Here is a 16,888-nt window from a genome sequence, read left to right as displayed (position 1 = left end):
AATGAAGGTCATAAAGAGTGCTCAGCTGTGAGCAAAATCATCACTACAGTCAACCTAATTGGAAATTCTGGCAGGGCTAATTGTGGAATTATTTCCTCATAGTGCAGAATGATGAGCTGCTGATCGCCTGTTTTTTTTGTCCTTATTTCATGGCTGAGCTCAAATTCATAACATGCTCTCTCACTCCCTTTCTTCTACCTGGATTTATCCAGTATGACTCTAGAGATGAAAAAAGTTCCAATCTAGATTAAAAAAAATGTACAAACTTATTGCTCCTATGATTTCCAATCTTGGGTAAATCTTCATCGATGTCATCGGAGCAAATAACAGCTGCGGGAAATGCATTGTATTGATGATCGAAGCTCAAAGAAAAACAAATAAATTCAATGAGATGTTTCAAAAGTTTTTAATGCAAATTGAGCTAACAGGTTTTGACATGCAGAACCATGACTGAAGGTCTCTTTGGTGTCTAGAAAGTAAAAAAATCTGAAGAGTTGCAAAACAGTTAATTAATTGGCTGCAGCGTCCTTCAACTTCCCTAAAAATTGCATGACTATAATTCTCATAACCTTCTGCTTACAAGTTAAGAGCCTCTGTTCTCTGAATTGCACTGGAGGCTGCTTATAAGGTCTGCATCACACAATCCTGCTCAATGTCTAACTGTGAATGAGCCAGTGTGTTGCGGTGATCTCTGTATTCCTATTAGTCTGTGCCTAAGAAACGACCCAGGGGAAAAAGACTTTTTTTTGTCAAGAACTCGTGGAGTTCAGCTAAAAAAAATTGAAATACCAAAAATATTAAGAGAACACGAGTTCAAGTCGAAGCAACAACTGTGATTGAAGATTTAAAAAGTTTTGTCCCTGTGCTCAAAGTGTAAAGTCCTTCATATGGATGAGGTGCAAGGAGTCAACACTCATTACGCTTTTACAGTTATTTTAGTGGCGATTAAACTTCAAATAACCACAAAAATGAAGAATTTCTGCCTGCTTTTGATGCAGTTTGTAGAGGGAGAAAAAAAGAGATTTCCATATTTTGAAGCCACATCGGTTCCAACATAACTAGACCTACACTGCTCACATGACCTTTCAGTTCTGACATGCTGCTGTACTACAGCCATTGTCACTATTCACTGCTCTGCTTTTCCTCTCATTTTTGTCTCTTCTGCTCATGTGGGATCAGTCTGTCTTTGTGCATGCAAGCTGGCAGCTTTCAGCCATGTTCACCACCCCTGAAGGAGAAGCAAGCTTGTCCCAAAGTCGCTGAGGCGGATTAGTCCGTCCTCTCTCTCTCGCTCTCTTTCTCCCTCCCCTGTCCCATTAAAACATTTTGGAAGGGCTAGGCCTGTGGAACAACAACAAGCTTATAGGGTTGCCACAAGTTTATGCATTTGTAGAGGTGACTGAGGGGCTCTGTGTCTTTCATAACTTATAAGGAATCTGAAATATTTGCATAGATTTGGATTCATGATATTTACTAATTTACTAATAAAACACAGTTGTAAGTGTATCTGAATGAAACACTACTGACACTTCGCTAAGCCCCACCCCAGCTACTACTCCATCAAGCTGTCAGAGCTGCTATGGAGCCCACAATGTCACTAACTGCACTCCCTGAAGAAATATTATCTAATATTTTGAAAAGAAAAAAGCAATTTCAGAGAGAAGCAGACAGAAGGGTCTAAAATATGTGTCTGTCAAACTGATTCAGCAGCGAAAACAGGTTAAAAAGATAAAGATAGAAGCTCAAGCCCACAGATCAGTGTAAAAGTCAACCACCACATTACCTGGTGATCAAGACAGAGGACAATGGCATTAAGGAACACTGTTCCTGTAAAACTGGGAAGGTCTTTAACGTACTCTGCTTACGTTAGCTTCAACGAAATTACGTAGAAATTTTACGTTTCAGAAATGTATATCTCCAAATCCACAAAACCAGCCTGAAAATAGTGCCCTCACAAGTCTAGCCAATGAGATTGCAACTGGCTGCATATACTGTAAGAGCTTGACCATCTGTATTCCTCATGCATGAATTCCTCAGCAACTATGACAATGGTAGGGGAGCAGGTTAGAGGGCCCTGTCTGTGTTCATGGAACCATGGTTACAATATGCAAGGTGGCCTCCTTTAAACCATAGGTCAGCAATAAACCTCAGGCCTGGATGACTGATTGACACATCTTATGCATCCTAGCTGACATGCAGAAGGTGGTGTTGGTCTCGGTGCATCGCATTATATAACCACGGAAAGGTAGGAGACACGTGGGTTGTGTACACCCACAGCTGCTACCAAAGTATTACTGGACCTGGACAATGACCTGAACACATGACACTCACTATCAAAGACATGCGAGACTCATTCTTGACACTGAGCAAAGGTGGAGCGTGGATTAAGTAACACAAGGCAGGTCTTAGTGAACACAAACGAAAGACACAAACAAATGTCTCTGACCCAATTCCATCTCTCCGTGGTGCAAAACACAGACCCAGAGTGAGACAAATTCATGTCAGGTAGTATTGTTAACACCCTTCTGACAGCAGGTGATCAATAACAAAAGGCTTAAAGACGCAACCACAGTTTCTTGACCTGCCTGGTCAGAGCGACAGGAAACCAAAAGTGGGCACCTCTACCCTACTAGTCTGCGGCATACATTGTATATAACAAGTGGACGTAGTCACTGCTGAAAACATTGTGAAAAGGTTAAAGTTGTAAGACAAAAACAAGACTAACAATTCCCTGACTTGACAACTCCGTACGAGCGACCTGTCAATCACAAGGTAGCAAAGCCCTAAAGCATACCCTGCTTATCTATTTTACTCTAAATGGAACATAATTTACTTACTGAACATCATGCTGTATTGAAGAAGACTTGAAACTAGAGATGGTGACCATAAACCAATGTTCATTGAGGTAATAAATCAATTGAGAAGTCATTTTCTCATAGACCTCTATACAATCTGACTTTTTGCAACCAGAGGAGTCGCCCACTAATGGCTAATAGAAATGATGCTTCTGCATTGGCGTCACTTCTGGTCTGGCTGAAACTAAAAAGAGCGTGACCACCTTAAAGTTAGGGGAGACCTGACTGCTGCATCATCGTCATGGGTAGCCGATGTTGGACGTCAAAGTAGAATAGAAATCAAGTTTTTATGACTCTTTTTGAAGCAACCATTGTCATGTAAAACAGTCAGAGGGCAGGAAGACAGTGATTTTGCCTTTTTAGGTAGAAATGTTGCTCTTTTGTGACAGGCTGCCACTGTCGTCCCAGAGGACACAAGCAGAGGGCTGGCCTTTGGAGGAACTTCACTCTTTAATCCTAGAGAAGCAGGATGACAATCACTCCCTGCTGTCTCAGGAGACATGGGCAGACAGCCAGTAGAAGACCTTACACTCTTTACTACCTTTGGGTCGTGACTCACCGACAAGAAGGGGGGGACTGACATAGCAGAATAGATGACAAAGCCTCCTAATCACTTCCAAGCGGCATTTCTTCCATGTCATCATCCTTATGGGGATGGAGCGATAAGTTGAGCGGGTTTCAATGCCAATGGGAGTGGCCATCAAGCCAAGGTGACAGTCTGTGGACCCAGACTTCCTGAACTGTCTTAATCATCATTGCTGACAAAGAAACTTTGAGAGGGTTTTATCTATAGGTTGAGTATTTACTTAATGTAAATGTGCACTAACTAAAGGTAAATGACCAGGTGTGAAATGAAACTGAAAAAAATTTACCATGCCAGAAAATGTATATTCTCGCTATTGGCTTGTGTCAATAAGAACTTATCAGAATCTGCTACAGTGAGCTAAATGCATTAACACAGATTGCATAGGGTCACAGTATTTACGAGACATACCCAGACTGAGTTATCGTCTTTGTACTTTAGATCACAGTTACCATTGACAAACACCGTTGCTTGTGATACTTTTCAAACTTTGATTCAAAGGCCAAATGAAATATCATGTTGGATTGCAAAGTTTTCAGATAACATAGGTAGAGGTCCACTTCAGCTGAAATTGCTGGAAGGTTTGATTGAATTGAGGTCTTCTGAATGGTTCCATTCATTTATTTGTCTGACAAGATAGAGATTGCTTTTTGATCAAAGATTATTTTGTCACTTATTTCAGTCAATTAACTCCTTTTTTTCTTGCCAATGCAAACAACTGTAAATAAAACAATCAAAGAGAAAAGCAAAAAAAACTACATGCTTTAATGTTACAAATCCCTACACAAATAGAGACTCCCACGCACACCAGTAGCTGGATAAATATTACACTGCTCCATACATCTATTAGCCCAGCCTTATGCCTGTGAGGCTGGCCTCGAGTTAAGTGACCAGAATAGAAATGTGAGCAGGTAGAGCTTGATATTTTGACCTCAGTTGTCATTAGCTCATTCTGGTCAGTTGGACATGGTGTGGCATCACCACCAAGTGTATCCATAATTAATGACAGGGCCACTATGCAAGAGCACACACAGCCAATCAGCTGTGTTTTTCAGACACCACATCTAATAAGGACACTAAGTCGAGTTATCTGTGTACATGGCCTCCCAAAGTGGTAGTCAGTTATTCCTATGCATGCCCTCGATTTAGATTTCATTTGCAAGTCTCATTTGAAGAGATGAGTGGTGCCCAAAACCCACATCTCCTCTATCACATCATTTGGCTCTCCACCAATCACATAATTTGGTCAGGAAAAAGTTTCATTTTGTCCTTGTGAAGTTAATCAACTCATTGGAGCACCCATAACCCGGGAAGCAGCCTATTCATTGCTTCCGAAAGGGAGATTTTTCTTTCTCTGGCCTCCATGGCAAATAGGCGGAATCGCACATTAGTTTTCTCTCTGACTGGACTGCTCGTTTTGTTGTGGGCTGGAGCCTGGAGAGATTGAATAGCTCCCCGAGGAGGAGGAGGAGGCAATTTTCTCAATGCAACCATCGCCCCTCTGAGAAGTGCCAGGAAGGTTGGGAACGGACATGTCAGTAGCAGGGCGGTGACAGGTGCTGGGTGATTGTGGTGTTTAGCGGTGGTGGTGGCACTAGCCAACTGCGGAAGTTTCTGCTCCTGACCCAAGGGGCTGCAGAGAGGGAAACAGGGTTAGGCCTCCTTTCAGTTTTACAGAGCGAGCTGTTCTGCACCTTACTTTGAAGAAGGTTGATAATGACGGTTCTGGGGCAGTTTGCTTGTTCTGGGGCAGTTCATTTCTGTTGCCAGCATTGTCAAAATGAGTTTAAATCACACCCACATAATCTATGGAGCAGATTAGCTGAGTTCAGAGATTTTCAACTAGAACCAGTTGCTCATAAAAATTGGAGCGCTCTGAAAAAAGACCCACGTGGCAGCACGTTCTTTTGCTATTTCCTCATGGAAAACAATTCAAAAAGGATGCTGGCACAAAAACACTTTATAGGGACACAATTATTTTGCATGTGTAAACCATCCAACTATTTTTATCATGAATACTAACAGAACGCAGATGTTCCGTGGAGTTTGTTAAACTTTTGCATTGGGAATAAAGCCTGGAAGACCGGAACAAAGTCACTGTTGGAGCCATCCTCCAGTGGTGGAGAGACCAGGCCAGACAGTGCCTTGCAAGAACAGCAGCCAGGCCTCGCTGAAGGTACTCAAGTGGACCTTGAGAACTCTACACCACCAGCGGCAATGCTGATGGTGTAGAGTGCTGATGCTGGTACCTGGGATGTGGAGGGGTGAATGCATGTTTCCATTTTGCTTAGTTTGCTTTAATATTGTTTGCTTATTTCATAGTGACCTCAATTAACAGTGTTCACCCAGTGTTCTTTAAGCGTGATTTTCCAACTGTACCCACTGTAACTTATATAATTACTTTGTAGGACCATTGAGGTTAGACTTGAAGTGTTTACTCTACTAATATTCAATGTTCTGTTTCTATTTCCCAGTTGGACCCACCTTCCATCAATGACCAGCTCCAACCCCAATGTACGGGGATGTAGAAACTGTTTGTACTATTTAAATGAAAGTTTTACAATAACAATCTTTTAATTTCTGTGTGTTTCTTTGAAAACATTCAGTATCTAATAAATCAGTTTTAAACTCTTTACATTACCGTGAATGTTATTTGGCCAGAATGCTGTGCAGCAGTTAAGTGTTTCTATCTCCTTTAGGGGCCCAGCACACTTACACAGGTGTTTTCAATTACCCTGCCTGATTAGGCCTCTACTCAGGTGGGAGTTGAGCAGAGCTTTGGTTGTGAACTTCATGTACAGATAACAATCATAAAACTTGTAAGTTGTCCCACCCCAACAAGTCCAACAAAACCACCAGAGGGGTGTAATCTTGCAACAGAAATTACAACACCTGTGTGGGTGGACTGTGGGTGTGGGGGCTCAAAACATATTTTAGCATACATGTTGTTTCACACCTCAACTTTGGCATGGCAAGTCGAAACAGGGCAAAAAGCAAACCCAATTTTAAACTAGGCTGTTGATAAATTGCACACTACCTCTGATGTTTGCTGTGGCGTTAACCCTATTATAGGGTTATCGGTGCATTCCAGCATAAAAGTAAAAATTGAAAGAAATATATCTTTTATTTTCCTCCTTACCCTGTCAACAACTCTGATACCTCTAGACTTCAGAATGTTTTATATGAAATATATCTTTTATGTTGAAAAGAATGAAGGGTAAGAGATGCAAGCAATATCACCTCTGGCTTCTTTTGAAAGGAATGAAAACTGTGGTTGATTCATTTGCCTTCTGCCCAGGCAACTGTTTCCTTTCACAAATCAACATGAGGGCATTTAAACAAAATGAAGCGTTTGTTTTAATAAATATTTAACAGGTCTCGCACAAATAAACACAGATCATAGGGTGTACTTTGATATTACTAAGACAAATGTCTATGTGACTAATTAAAACAACAAAGCACACAATGAAACTACTGTGTCATTACGAATGTGCATAGCTGGAGCTCGCCACTGCCAGATCTGAAGATATCTTGCTACTTGCTTTTTTTCTGACTGTTATGACAGATCTTTAATTCAATCTAAGTAAACTACTCGGGGCACCTAATGCCTGCGTGTTCTGCCTCTATTTTCAAACAAACTCATTTTGACCTTTTTCGTTAGCTAACCTCCGACTTTTGTTCTCTCTTCCACCTCATCCTCACAAGCTCGGGGACAGTTGTGCAGATGTGGGTGGACAGCTCTTTTGGATTTGCAGTTTTTATTCCCCGGAGGTGCAGAAGAAAACACAGCTCCTAACAATGCTCATAAGTGGTGCACTTCTAAATGGCCTCTGTGACGATGCTCAATGGGAAACATTTTAGGAAATAACTTTCAAAGCAAAATAACTTTCTGAGAACAAAATAAATGTCTGGCCAGTTTTGCCACTGTCAGGATGTTTTTGTGGTAAGCTAAGGGAGCATTATGTAATTTATTACCTTAATGTGTGACTCATTACGGCACTGACAGAACTGATCCCCTCCTGAGTTATAGTTTCCCGTAATGACACAAACATTAAAGTCACAATTCCTTATCAGACATGACTAAGCAAGTGCGGCAAATAAATGAGCTAATTAGAGTGGAAAGCCAACAAAAATGTCTAACAAAAAGGATAATGTAGTGTATCTCAAAAACATTAAATAATAAAACCGCTTTGCTGTTTCAGCTTGCAATTGTGTTTCTGAAACACCGTCGTTAAGTTCTCAGTAATGGGTGCTGTTGGGGGTCAGTGAAAAAATTTTAGATAGGAAGTGATATTTTAGTTTTAAAATCAAAAATGTCAACTCATGGTCAATGATCAACCCTGCAGATACAGTATTGACATTCAGAAACCATGGCATTATTTTTGATATTCATCCCAATTTTGAAAACCACATCATATATCACCAGAACAGCATTTTTTTTATCAATTACAAACTTAGAGCATTCATGTCTTAAAGTGACTCTCAGGAAATGGTTCATGCATTTATCTCACTCACACTTCTACTCTATTTGTAAGAATATCCAAACAGCAGGACGGCTCCAGCTCATTCAAAGCACAGCAGCTCTACGTGAGTCCCTACACGTACACGAAAATTTGAACATATTACTGCGGTACTGAAATCACTTCATTGGCTCCAGATACATTACAGAATCGCCTTCAAAATCCTGCTAATCTCTATATATCATCTTGTGTTTATTATTAAATAGTTTTCTTTGAATGTCTTTAAAACACTTTCAGTTTACATGTAATGAAATATTGGAATGAAATTGGAATTTTGTGCCATGTAAAACACACCAAAAAATGAAACGGGACTTTTCAATGCTTTATGGCAAAGAGTCAACACAGGACACTTTATTGCCCTACGTGTCCCACAATGGTGTGCAAATGTCACCTCTATGTTTGGGGGATTGTTTACAAGGCTCACAGTTCAAATATGAAAACGAAAGCTGTTACTGTTCCCCTCAGCTCGTTTTACTTCTGGTCCCCTGCCGAGTGCAGCAGTAGATTCAGAGAATGGTTCAATGGCAAGTAAAAGTTCACAACTTCATGCCGCTGATGCTTAACAGTATAGCTCAGCCTCTGTGGATCCTGAAAAGCTCGGGCGGAGAATACCAAGCTGCACCTGAGCTGCTCTGAAAACAGACAATGATGCAATAGATCCTAACTTTTTCAGATCTGTGCAGAGATTTGCATCGGAGTGAAACCAAATCAGGGAAGTACAAATTCTGGGGGTGAATATTTACCAAGCACACACAATGTCGGTTTGCTTTCCTGACAAAGAATATGGGACCGATGAAGACAAAAGAAATGTTTGAATACTCAGTACGTGTGTACTCCGAAATTAAATTTTCCTCCGAGAAGATATTTGCAGACGTTAATGTTAATTTAGCGCTGCAGAAGTACAAAGCAGCCTTACTCACACCAGAATCTTTCCCTGTTTATTAAAGGGAGAGTCTGGAAAGCCACTTTGATGTCGCTGACAACTTAGAAGTAATGAGGAGATTGCTTTTCTCAGCGAAGCAGAGCAAATCCAGTAATCAGGGGTCAGTTTCTATCCTCAATCAGCAGTCACTTCTCTGAGTGCCTGGAATGGACAGCGGCAGCCACTGGCTGAATTCAAATGATTTGCAGGCCAATTAATCATTCTTCAAGAGGGACAATGAAAAGCCAAACAAAAGATCATGTTTCCATGACGGGGAAAATGAAGCAGAAGACTTATTGATATCGAAGCAAATTGCAATCATAAATGCAATATTACAGGCATATAACAGCTCTTCTATACAATATTCAGAGCATTCACAGCCAATAACTATTTGCTGTCTAAAGAGATAGTGGAGTAATGTCTACCTGAGCAGAGAATGAAGTTGCTCTCCATCTATATGTGTGTGTAGTAATCCGAGCTTCTCTGTGCTTTGTTTACATAGACGGGCTCGGCCGGCCGGCATGCTTCTTAGTTCATTTTAGTGCAGAATTTAGAAATTTAGCACTTTTTAGGTTTGATTTTGGTCTACACCAGACCTTGGGGGAAATATCTGTAATTTTATCTTCAAAAATATTCCACTGGTATAATCACCAGCTAGCTGCAAACTATCGTTTGATACACATCGGTTATTGATCCGTGCAGCTTAAAGAAACGTGTTGAAGTCTGTATTTAAACTTCAGAGCAAATTCAACTTTTGTATATAATTGCATCTCATTAGGACTCAAACTCCAGCTGTATGTTCAGAGCAAATCAGACTTTAAATGTTCAAAATGTTTCAAAATGGCAATCAGCAAGGCTAGTTGCAGATAAAAATAGCAAGTGTAGATGAATTACCCCCTTCAATTTAATGGGATATGATGACAAACGCCTCTGAGAGCCTTGGAGTATTGCATGCACTTTTTCTTTGCTACAGATGTATAACAGCGGATTATTCTCAGCAAGATGGAACAGCAAGAGAGGGCACAAGAGAACGCTTGCCATTTACTGGAGGTTAGTTAACAGAACAACGTTCTGTTAAGTCAACAGACCAGAAATAAACGCAAGCACCCCTCTCACACAGCCAGCAAGCTTCTTTATCGCAACCCCCCAGCACCTTGTGGAAGAAACTTAGCACAGCATTAGCATGCCGCTGAGCACAAGTCAATACAAAGTATGCAGAATAAGAGAGTGGAACTACCAGGAGGAACCAGCCATTTACATTCTGACATGCAAAAAACAGGCATAGTGTGTAATGTTCTTTTTCTATTTGCGTATCACTTCAGCTGTTATACCTCAATGAAGCCAATGAGCTTTGACTCTTCTTGCACATTCCCTTTGTTACTAATACATATTAAAAACAGATTAATAAATAGGTCATTATTACCATCTGACTTTGTGCAGGGCATTTATCCTCCTGTGCTACAGTGCCGTACAAAAAGCCACGTACAAAAAGTGGCTGACCAACTAAAAATGATTGCTCCTATGTGGTGGGGCCTTTTGCATGTCAGTGCCCACGGACACTTTGTCACATAATCCGCCCACGGCCCAACTTTGTTGTTTTGGTTTCATCAAAATGAGGAACTTTAAAATGTAATTGTAGCAAATAACCTCTGATAAACCCACTGTATGCTACCTGACCAGCATCAAACGACCGGCAGAAGAAGTTAGCAGTTAGCAGGTGAACATTTATTGGGACTTTTAGCAGCTAAAGAACATATGTTTCCCTCAAGAGTTGGTGGAGGTTTACTTATATTCATCAGTTGGCCGGAAATACAACTCCAGTGAATTATATTGTAGCTCTTTATCTGCTGGATGTGTGCGTAAATATACAAACAAACAACTTCACCATATCAACTTAAAAGGTGACTAGATGTCAGTCTTGTGTATAGCTTGTATCTGCTCCCCCCCCCCCCCCCCCGAGTGGCCAGAAATGCAGTATTGTTCATTTAAATTGCCATCATTCCTTTTCTTCTTTAAAAACGTGCAAAGTTCAAATGCCACCTTGAAGTGACTTCATCTTGCCCCCTGTAGGGCAGCAGCAGCCCACTGATCCTAAAATGCTTAGGGTGAGTTTACTGCAGAGGTCATGTATGTACATGTATGTCTATGACCATTGAAGTAAAGTTATGAGTGGAGCTTTAAGGTGCTTTGTACTGTGAAAGCATCAGGTGCTGAACTTCTCGCTGAATGGTGAATATGTAGTGAAATTTGTAAACTGCAGAATTTCCATGAATAGATCCTGGTGTCCCTGTGCCGGCATGTATTTCTGCACCTCTGTGACTTGTTGTTATGGCTTGCCCGAGAGTCACTGAGAGAAACCCCTTCACATTCATCGCACTCTGTGAATTATTTGGCTCCGATTGAGGATTCTAAGCAGTTCGAAATTTGGGTCACGCTTTACTGATATATTTTCCCTGAATATTTCTTGTGCCTCCTACTTCTATTCAAATAGCTGAAAGTGACCTGTCGGGTAAAAATGTATCAGTCAGTTCCGGTGCACAATGCACATTTGTTAATCGTGTCAACGACTCAACCCTTTTCTTTCTCTCGGCACTAAATGCTGCACTCTGAGAGGAAATCAATGCTCTGTGGTTTAATAACTCAAACAGAGGGATCGGTTCAACAGAACAATCTTAGTGCCTCGATTTCTTTATATATATCTTTAATAAATGGTTGTCTTAAACAGAGCTGATTCACTGTTGTGTGATTGTGTCATATGTGCATGAAAAAATGTAAATGTGTGTAACTACTAACATATCTAATGGAAATGCACACTAAAACAGCAAAAGTCAGTAATTTATGAATGGCAGTCAAGTGAATTTGATCCAATTTTTATTGAACTATGCATTTTGGCACTACAACAAAGAATCATTATCCGTATAAAAACAAATGTTGAACATTCCAACTCCAACGTCTGACCAGGCCGACCTTATTAACGTATTTAAACATATGTTTAAAGACTGGGGATGGGTCCCACAACTCCATCAATGCTGCTTTAACTACACTGTAAATATCCCTAAACATATGTCTGGCCCAAATGCAGTCTGGACATCACCTGAAATTATGATCCCTCTTAGTCTGAGATGTATATCTGTAAAGTATTACATTCATACCCTAAAAAGGTTAAAGGGCAACACACCGTTGACTTGTGAGGTGCATCAAAATGTCTGCACCCATTGAAACACCACTGTCCTATCCTTTTATTATTGATGTATATCAACTGTACAAAAAAGCTGCAATTTGATCACATGCTCCTTGAAACAGCAACTGCCAGCTGCTCCACCACGACTACTTATTTCTGCACGGTGCAGCTGCTGTATGTACCGTCAGCTTACATGCGTCAGATAATCTAACACCACGTAATGTTGACGACTTGTGTTCTGCTTAAGGCCTGTCTTGGCGGCGGACATTATGCTTAAAAAACATATGACTTGATTAATAGACATCAACTCTATGTATATCTAGTCATTAGTCGTGTGATTTAGATTCAGCTTTTTATGCCATCTGTTTAGTTATTTTCTTTAACCTTACCAGAAACACTGGCCAACGTCCAAACGTTTGAATTAGCACGTACATACATGCAGTTCCTTGACAAGCGACCTTTTGCAGGTTTTGGAGTTTTGTCAAAACATCTTAGAATGGAGAAAAGTGGTTTAAGAGAAGGGAGACATGAACTGGAAAGTGAAGAACACAGTTAATGAGAGAAAGAGAGAGGAAGTCAACGATGCCTGAAGACTTGGAGGACATTTATTCAAGCAGTTGTAGGCACTCACTTACACTTGATTAACAGCATGGTTTAAACCCAAACACTCCCACCTCTTTTAGATTGCCCTAAAACCATCAAATCTGTGCGTGCAAAGAAAGGAGCGGCAGACATTTCTTAGCACCTGATGATTGAATGACCCCTCTTGGTGTCTATCTGTTGATCTGAGGTAAACCGCTGAATGCCAGTGGAAGAGAGAGTGCGCAGATGTATGAAAGGTGGAAGAATTTAATACTTTTCTGATAAAAAAGAATCTGACTTATGACACCTCCATTCATTTATGAGCTTCGTGTCTGATGGGTTTCATTTGATGTGACTCATCTCGCTGGGGCTAGAGACAGCAGGGTGGGAATGAAAAGTCGATATGCCACACGAGTAGGACCGAAGAGAGGATTCGGTGGGAGTTTAGCTACGATTGACAATTCATACCTTTTTAAAATAATAATTTGTGGTAGCTGAGCTCCACACTTTAGTCTGTTAAGTAGCATCAAGCGTGGCAGTCTTGCATTTAGTATTTTTTTGTGACTTACACGGACGATTGGCTCTTGCTTTTTAATCTCTGTATGTGGCTCCATCAAAACAGCAGAGGAAGAAACAACAGACGCAGATATGGCAGCTTAGAAGAGCAACACATGCGGTGTGAGACGGGACAACACAGTCCACATGGAAACATTCCAACTATTGAAATACAACCACATAGTTACAACATGACCAGACTACAATGACGAGAGAAAAAGAATAATGATGAAAAATAATGGATATAATTATAGTAATAATTTGTTAAGCAACGCTTGATCAACCCATCAGTCAACTTATCACATATTTATTTTCATGGCTATTAATTCCTCATTACATTTTTTTTTCCTCATTTAATCTTCATTTGCTTACTTGCCATCCAATCATAATATCTGGTAAGCTTATCATTCAAATCCTCTTATTTTTAGCTCCGCAGCTCATCACTGTACCAGAATACTTCTACAAGATAAACTTCCCCATCACAAACTCACCGGCTTTCCAGAAAAGAGTACATTGCACCACCATGCGATTGTGTGTGCGTTCGTTTTTGTAATACTGTGCCTTTATACGTCTTTCCTCTTGATTTGTGAAGTGGGAGAGATGAAAATAAAGTTTGTATTTTTTGGTAATCTCTGTTGCTCTGAAATATTAGCTTGAAAGTCAAAAGCTAGCTTAGTCATATTTGTTGTTATTTTACAGTATTAATTTCTTGTACTAAGCGTCTATGAATTATTATTTTCTAATTCTTGTCATCCGCAGTGGCGATGGAAGAATTAGAAGTGTTATTGTTGCTATTATGGGAACTACTCTGTAGTATAAGTGTATTCGTGTGGGCAGTGCATTTTCAAGATGCACCCATTGCACTGCAGGTGTTGTGAAAATATTTCATCATATGCCCACCATGTTCATGAAAACAATGTTGTCCTTTGAAAGCTAGTACGCTGTGACACAAAGCTAGAGAGGTTACACAGCAGGAATACATTACAGAGCCTTGGAGGTAACATCAAGCACACGGATACAGTATTTCTTCCCCATTAGTACACACACAGGCATGTGCTGCATACGGAAAATCACCATAATAGGCAGTGGAAACAGTGATTTAATGTCACACCTACTGTGTTCAAAATGAGTGGTAGCCAGAGCCCAAGACCTGCCAGACCAAACGCCACCAAAAGTGAAGTGACCGCCCCAGGAGGAGAGGAGGGAGGAAAATAAGACACAGCACACAACTCCGGCATTACGTTGTGCAACCCTTTGTTGCAGAATGATAATAATGCTCCTTGAACCTTTTTATATTGGTTATCTAAAAATAATGAAGATGTCCATCTAGTATCTAGCCCTGAATGTGACATAAAATGTTCATTTGTTGGAACCTCTGAACATTTCTTTCAGTATATTGTGAAATAACACAGGTGATGTGCATGAAGTTGGCTTGTAGCCGTTATGTCGTCACACAGGACTGCGGTTGTCGGTTTCTTAAGTTAACGTTCTATTTTTCTGTGCCTTGAGAAGATGTTTGGTCATGACAGGACTAATACTTAATGAATGAACTTGAACTTGAACGTAAATGACAGATGGTGCAATACACAGCTCCTCAAGGTATAAGTATTGATTTTGTTTTTCCTTCAGAACTAACTGTTAACGTTTTCTACTTCACTGGCAACAGGTCCTTGCTTTATTAAAACTGATCACTGAAGACAAGAAGGTGAAACACTTAACTAGACATAAACAGTAAGAGGCTCTATTATACAATCTAATTCACCTCTGTTGTTGCTAAAGATGCTTCATGCTGACTCGTGTAAAATTACATTATGCTTGACTGCTTTTAAAAATAATGTTTTTTTTTATACCTTTCAAACATCCTCCGCCAAGCAGTTAAAAAACACAAACAATTTCTCACATGCATCCAAAAGCCAATCTTGCAGCATAAGAACTGAGACCCCTACTTTCCTTCTCTCAGCAGGTTTGCCTCATTTGAATGAGACTAGCTGATGTATTGTGCCAGTCAGGGTCCATTATTCTGACACTGCTGCCTGTGAAGGCTTTTAATTGAACAACAGTTATTTGCAAAAACATCATGTGGAAGATACGGGGGTGGATTCAACACCATGACCACCTGTCAAACTAAGTCAATCCAAAACAACGGCTCTGGATTCGGCTATAGTGTATTTTACAACTTTTATGTCTCAATGATTTAAATAAGGGCTACTCAAGTGTTCCCACTGGGAAGTTTATACACCTCAAGAATGCTATCTGATGATTTACGGATGTCGCTTTCCCAATGTAAATGTAAAGGAGAAAGACTTTTTGGATAGTCTTCCAGAGGAGACCTGGAAGTTGTATTCCATGGTTCGACCACTGCGTAAACCTTGTTTCAAAGCCTGGCGTTGACTGGCAGCTTGGGTTGAAAGAGGAGCTCACATTAGATCAAAGACTGTGGACGTAGACACCGTAACCTAACCCATTAGAGTTCAGCATTTTGGTTGTGGCCATGTAGGTTTTTTGTCCATCACCATCTTGTTTTTTGAGTCTACACAATCCAACAACTATGCCCTCCAACAGAATCTGCACACTGGGAGAAATGATGTCCTAAGCAATGGTATGTTTGTTGTTCTGTGCGAATTTGGTTGCTTGCTCGGTTTAGCTACCCCTATACTTGCATACAGGTGGTAGGGTCCAATTAGGTGAGGCTGAGAAGATACAATCCCATTCATTGGAGTAGGGGAGGAAGGCAGTAGCTTTCTTTTCTTTGGTGTTCTTTTGATTCAGTTCAGTTCAGTTTTATTGAAATTTCCAGGCTTTTTTTTTTTGCCCTTTGTCTCAGTAAACTTTTTATTGATGAAAGCCACTTTCTTTTCGCTCCTCCTGCCGTATTATAAAGCTTTCCAGTGCAAAGAGTTGCTCCATGTGACAGAATTCTTAGAACAATGATGTTTTCTAAGAATTCCACCTCACAGTTAAGACAAGATCCTACTGAAGATAAAGGTTGTTCACAAAGCATCTTAGCCCGAGAGCTCCGAAAGTGAAAAACTGTTAGGAGTAGGGAGGAGGACTTTTAAGAGACCCAAAATGAGAAAATGTGTGCGCTCGCATCACCCACCCAATGCAATAACGCTTTATCTACAGAAATAAAAGAGATACAAACACGAAGATATTTAGCAACTGGAAAAAGGCAACAGTGTTCGCCGGTTTATAGATTAAATACCGACCAACACTGCTTCTTTTACAGACTGACCACACAAAAACTGAGGAAAGCTGAGTCATTTTTCCTCACATTAAACACTAAAATGACCAGAATGGTAAATGAATAATAATTATCAGCATGTGAACAGACTACGGCGCAAGTAGGCCTTTGTTTTTAAAACTTTTTGTAAGCAACTTTTCAATTAAGCCTATGGCTTACAATTCATTCAACAGAGATGTTCATTACATAGAATAGTATTCATAATCACACCCATGTCTGTATAGAAACTAAATGATGTGATTAGGCCTATTCATTTCACTGTCCATTCTATGCCCATTATCACAAGTGTGCATTTTTTTGGATTTGTCACACGTCTTTAAAAGATGATGTCGTTCTGCTGAAACAAACTGCATACATTTCTGGGTGCTGGCAACAGCTATGTATATTTGTATTTACAGTATGTATATATATATATATATATATATATATATATACTGTATATATAT

Source organism: Anarrhichthys ocellatus, unplaced genomic scaffold (genome assembly GCF_004355925.1).
Source record: "Anarrhichthys ocellatus isolate YVR2014 unplaced genomic scaffold, GSC_Weel_1.0 scaffold9, whole genome shotgun sequence".
Classification (NCBI taxonomy): domain Eukaryota; kingdom Metazoa; phylum Chordata; class Actinopteri; order Perciformes; family Anarhichadidae; genus Anarrhichthys; species Anarrhichthys ocellatus.
Note: the sequence above shows the minus strand (reverse complement) of the source record.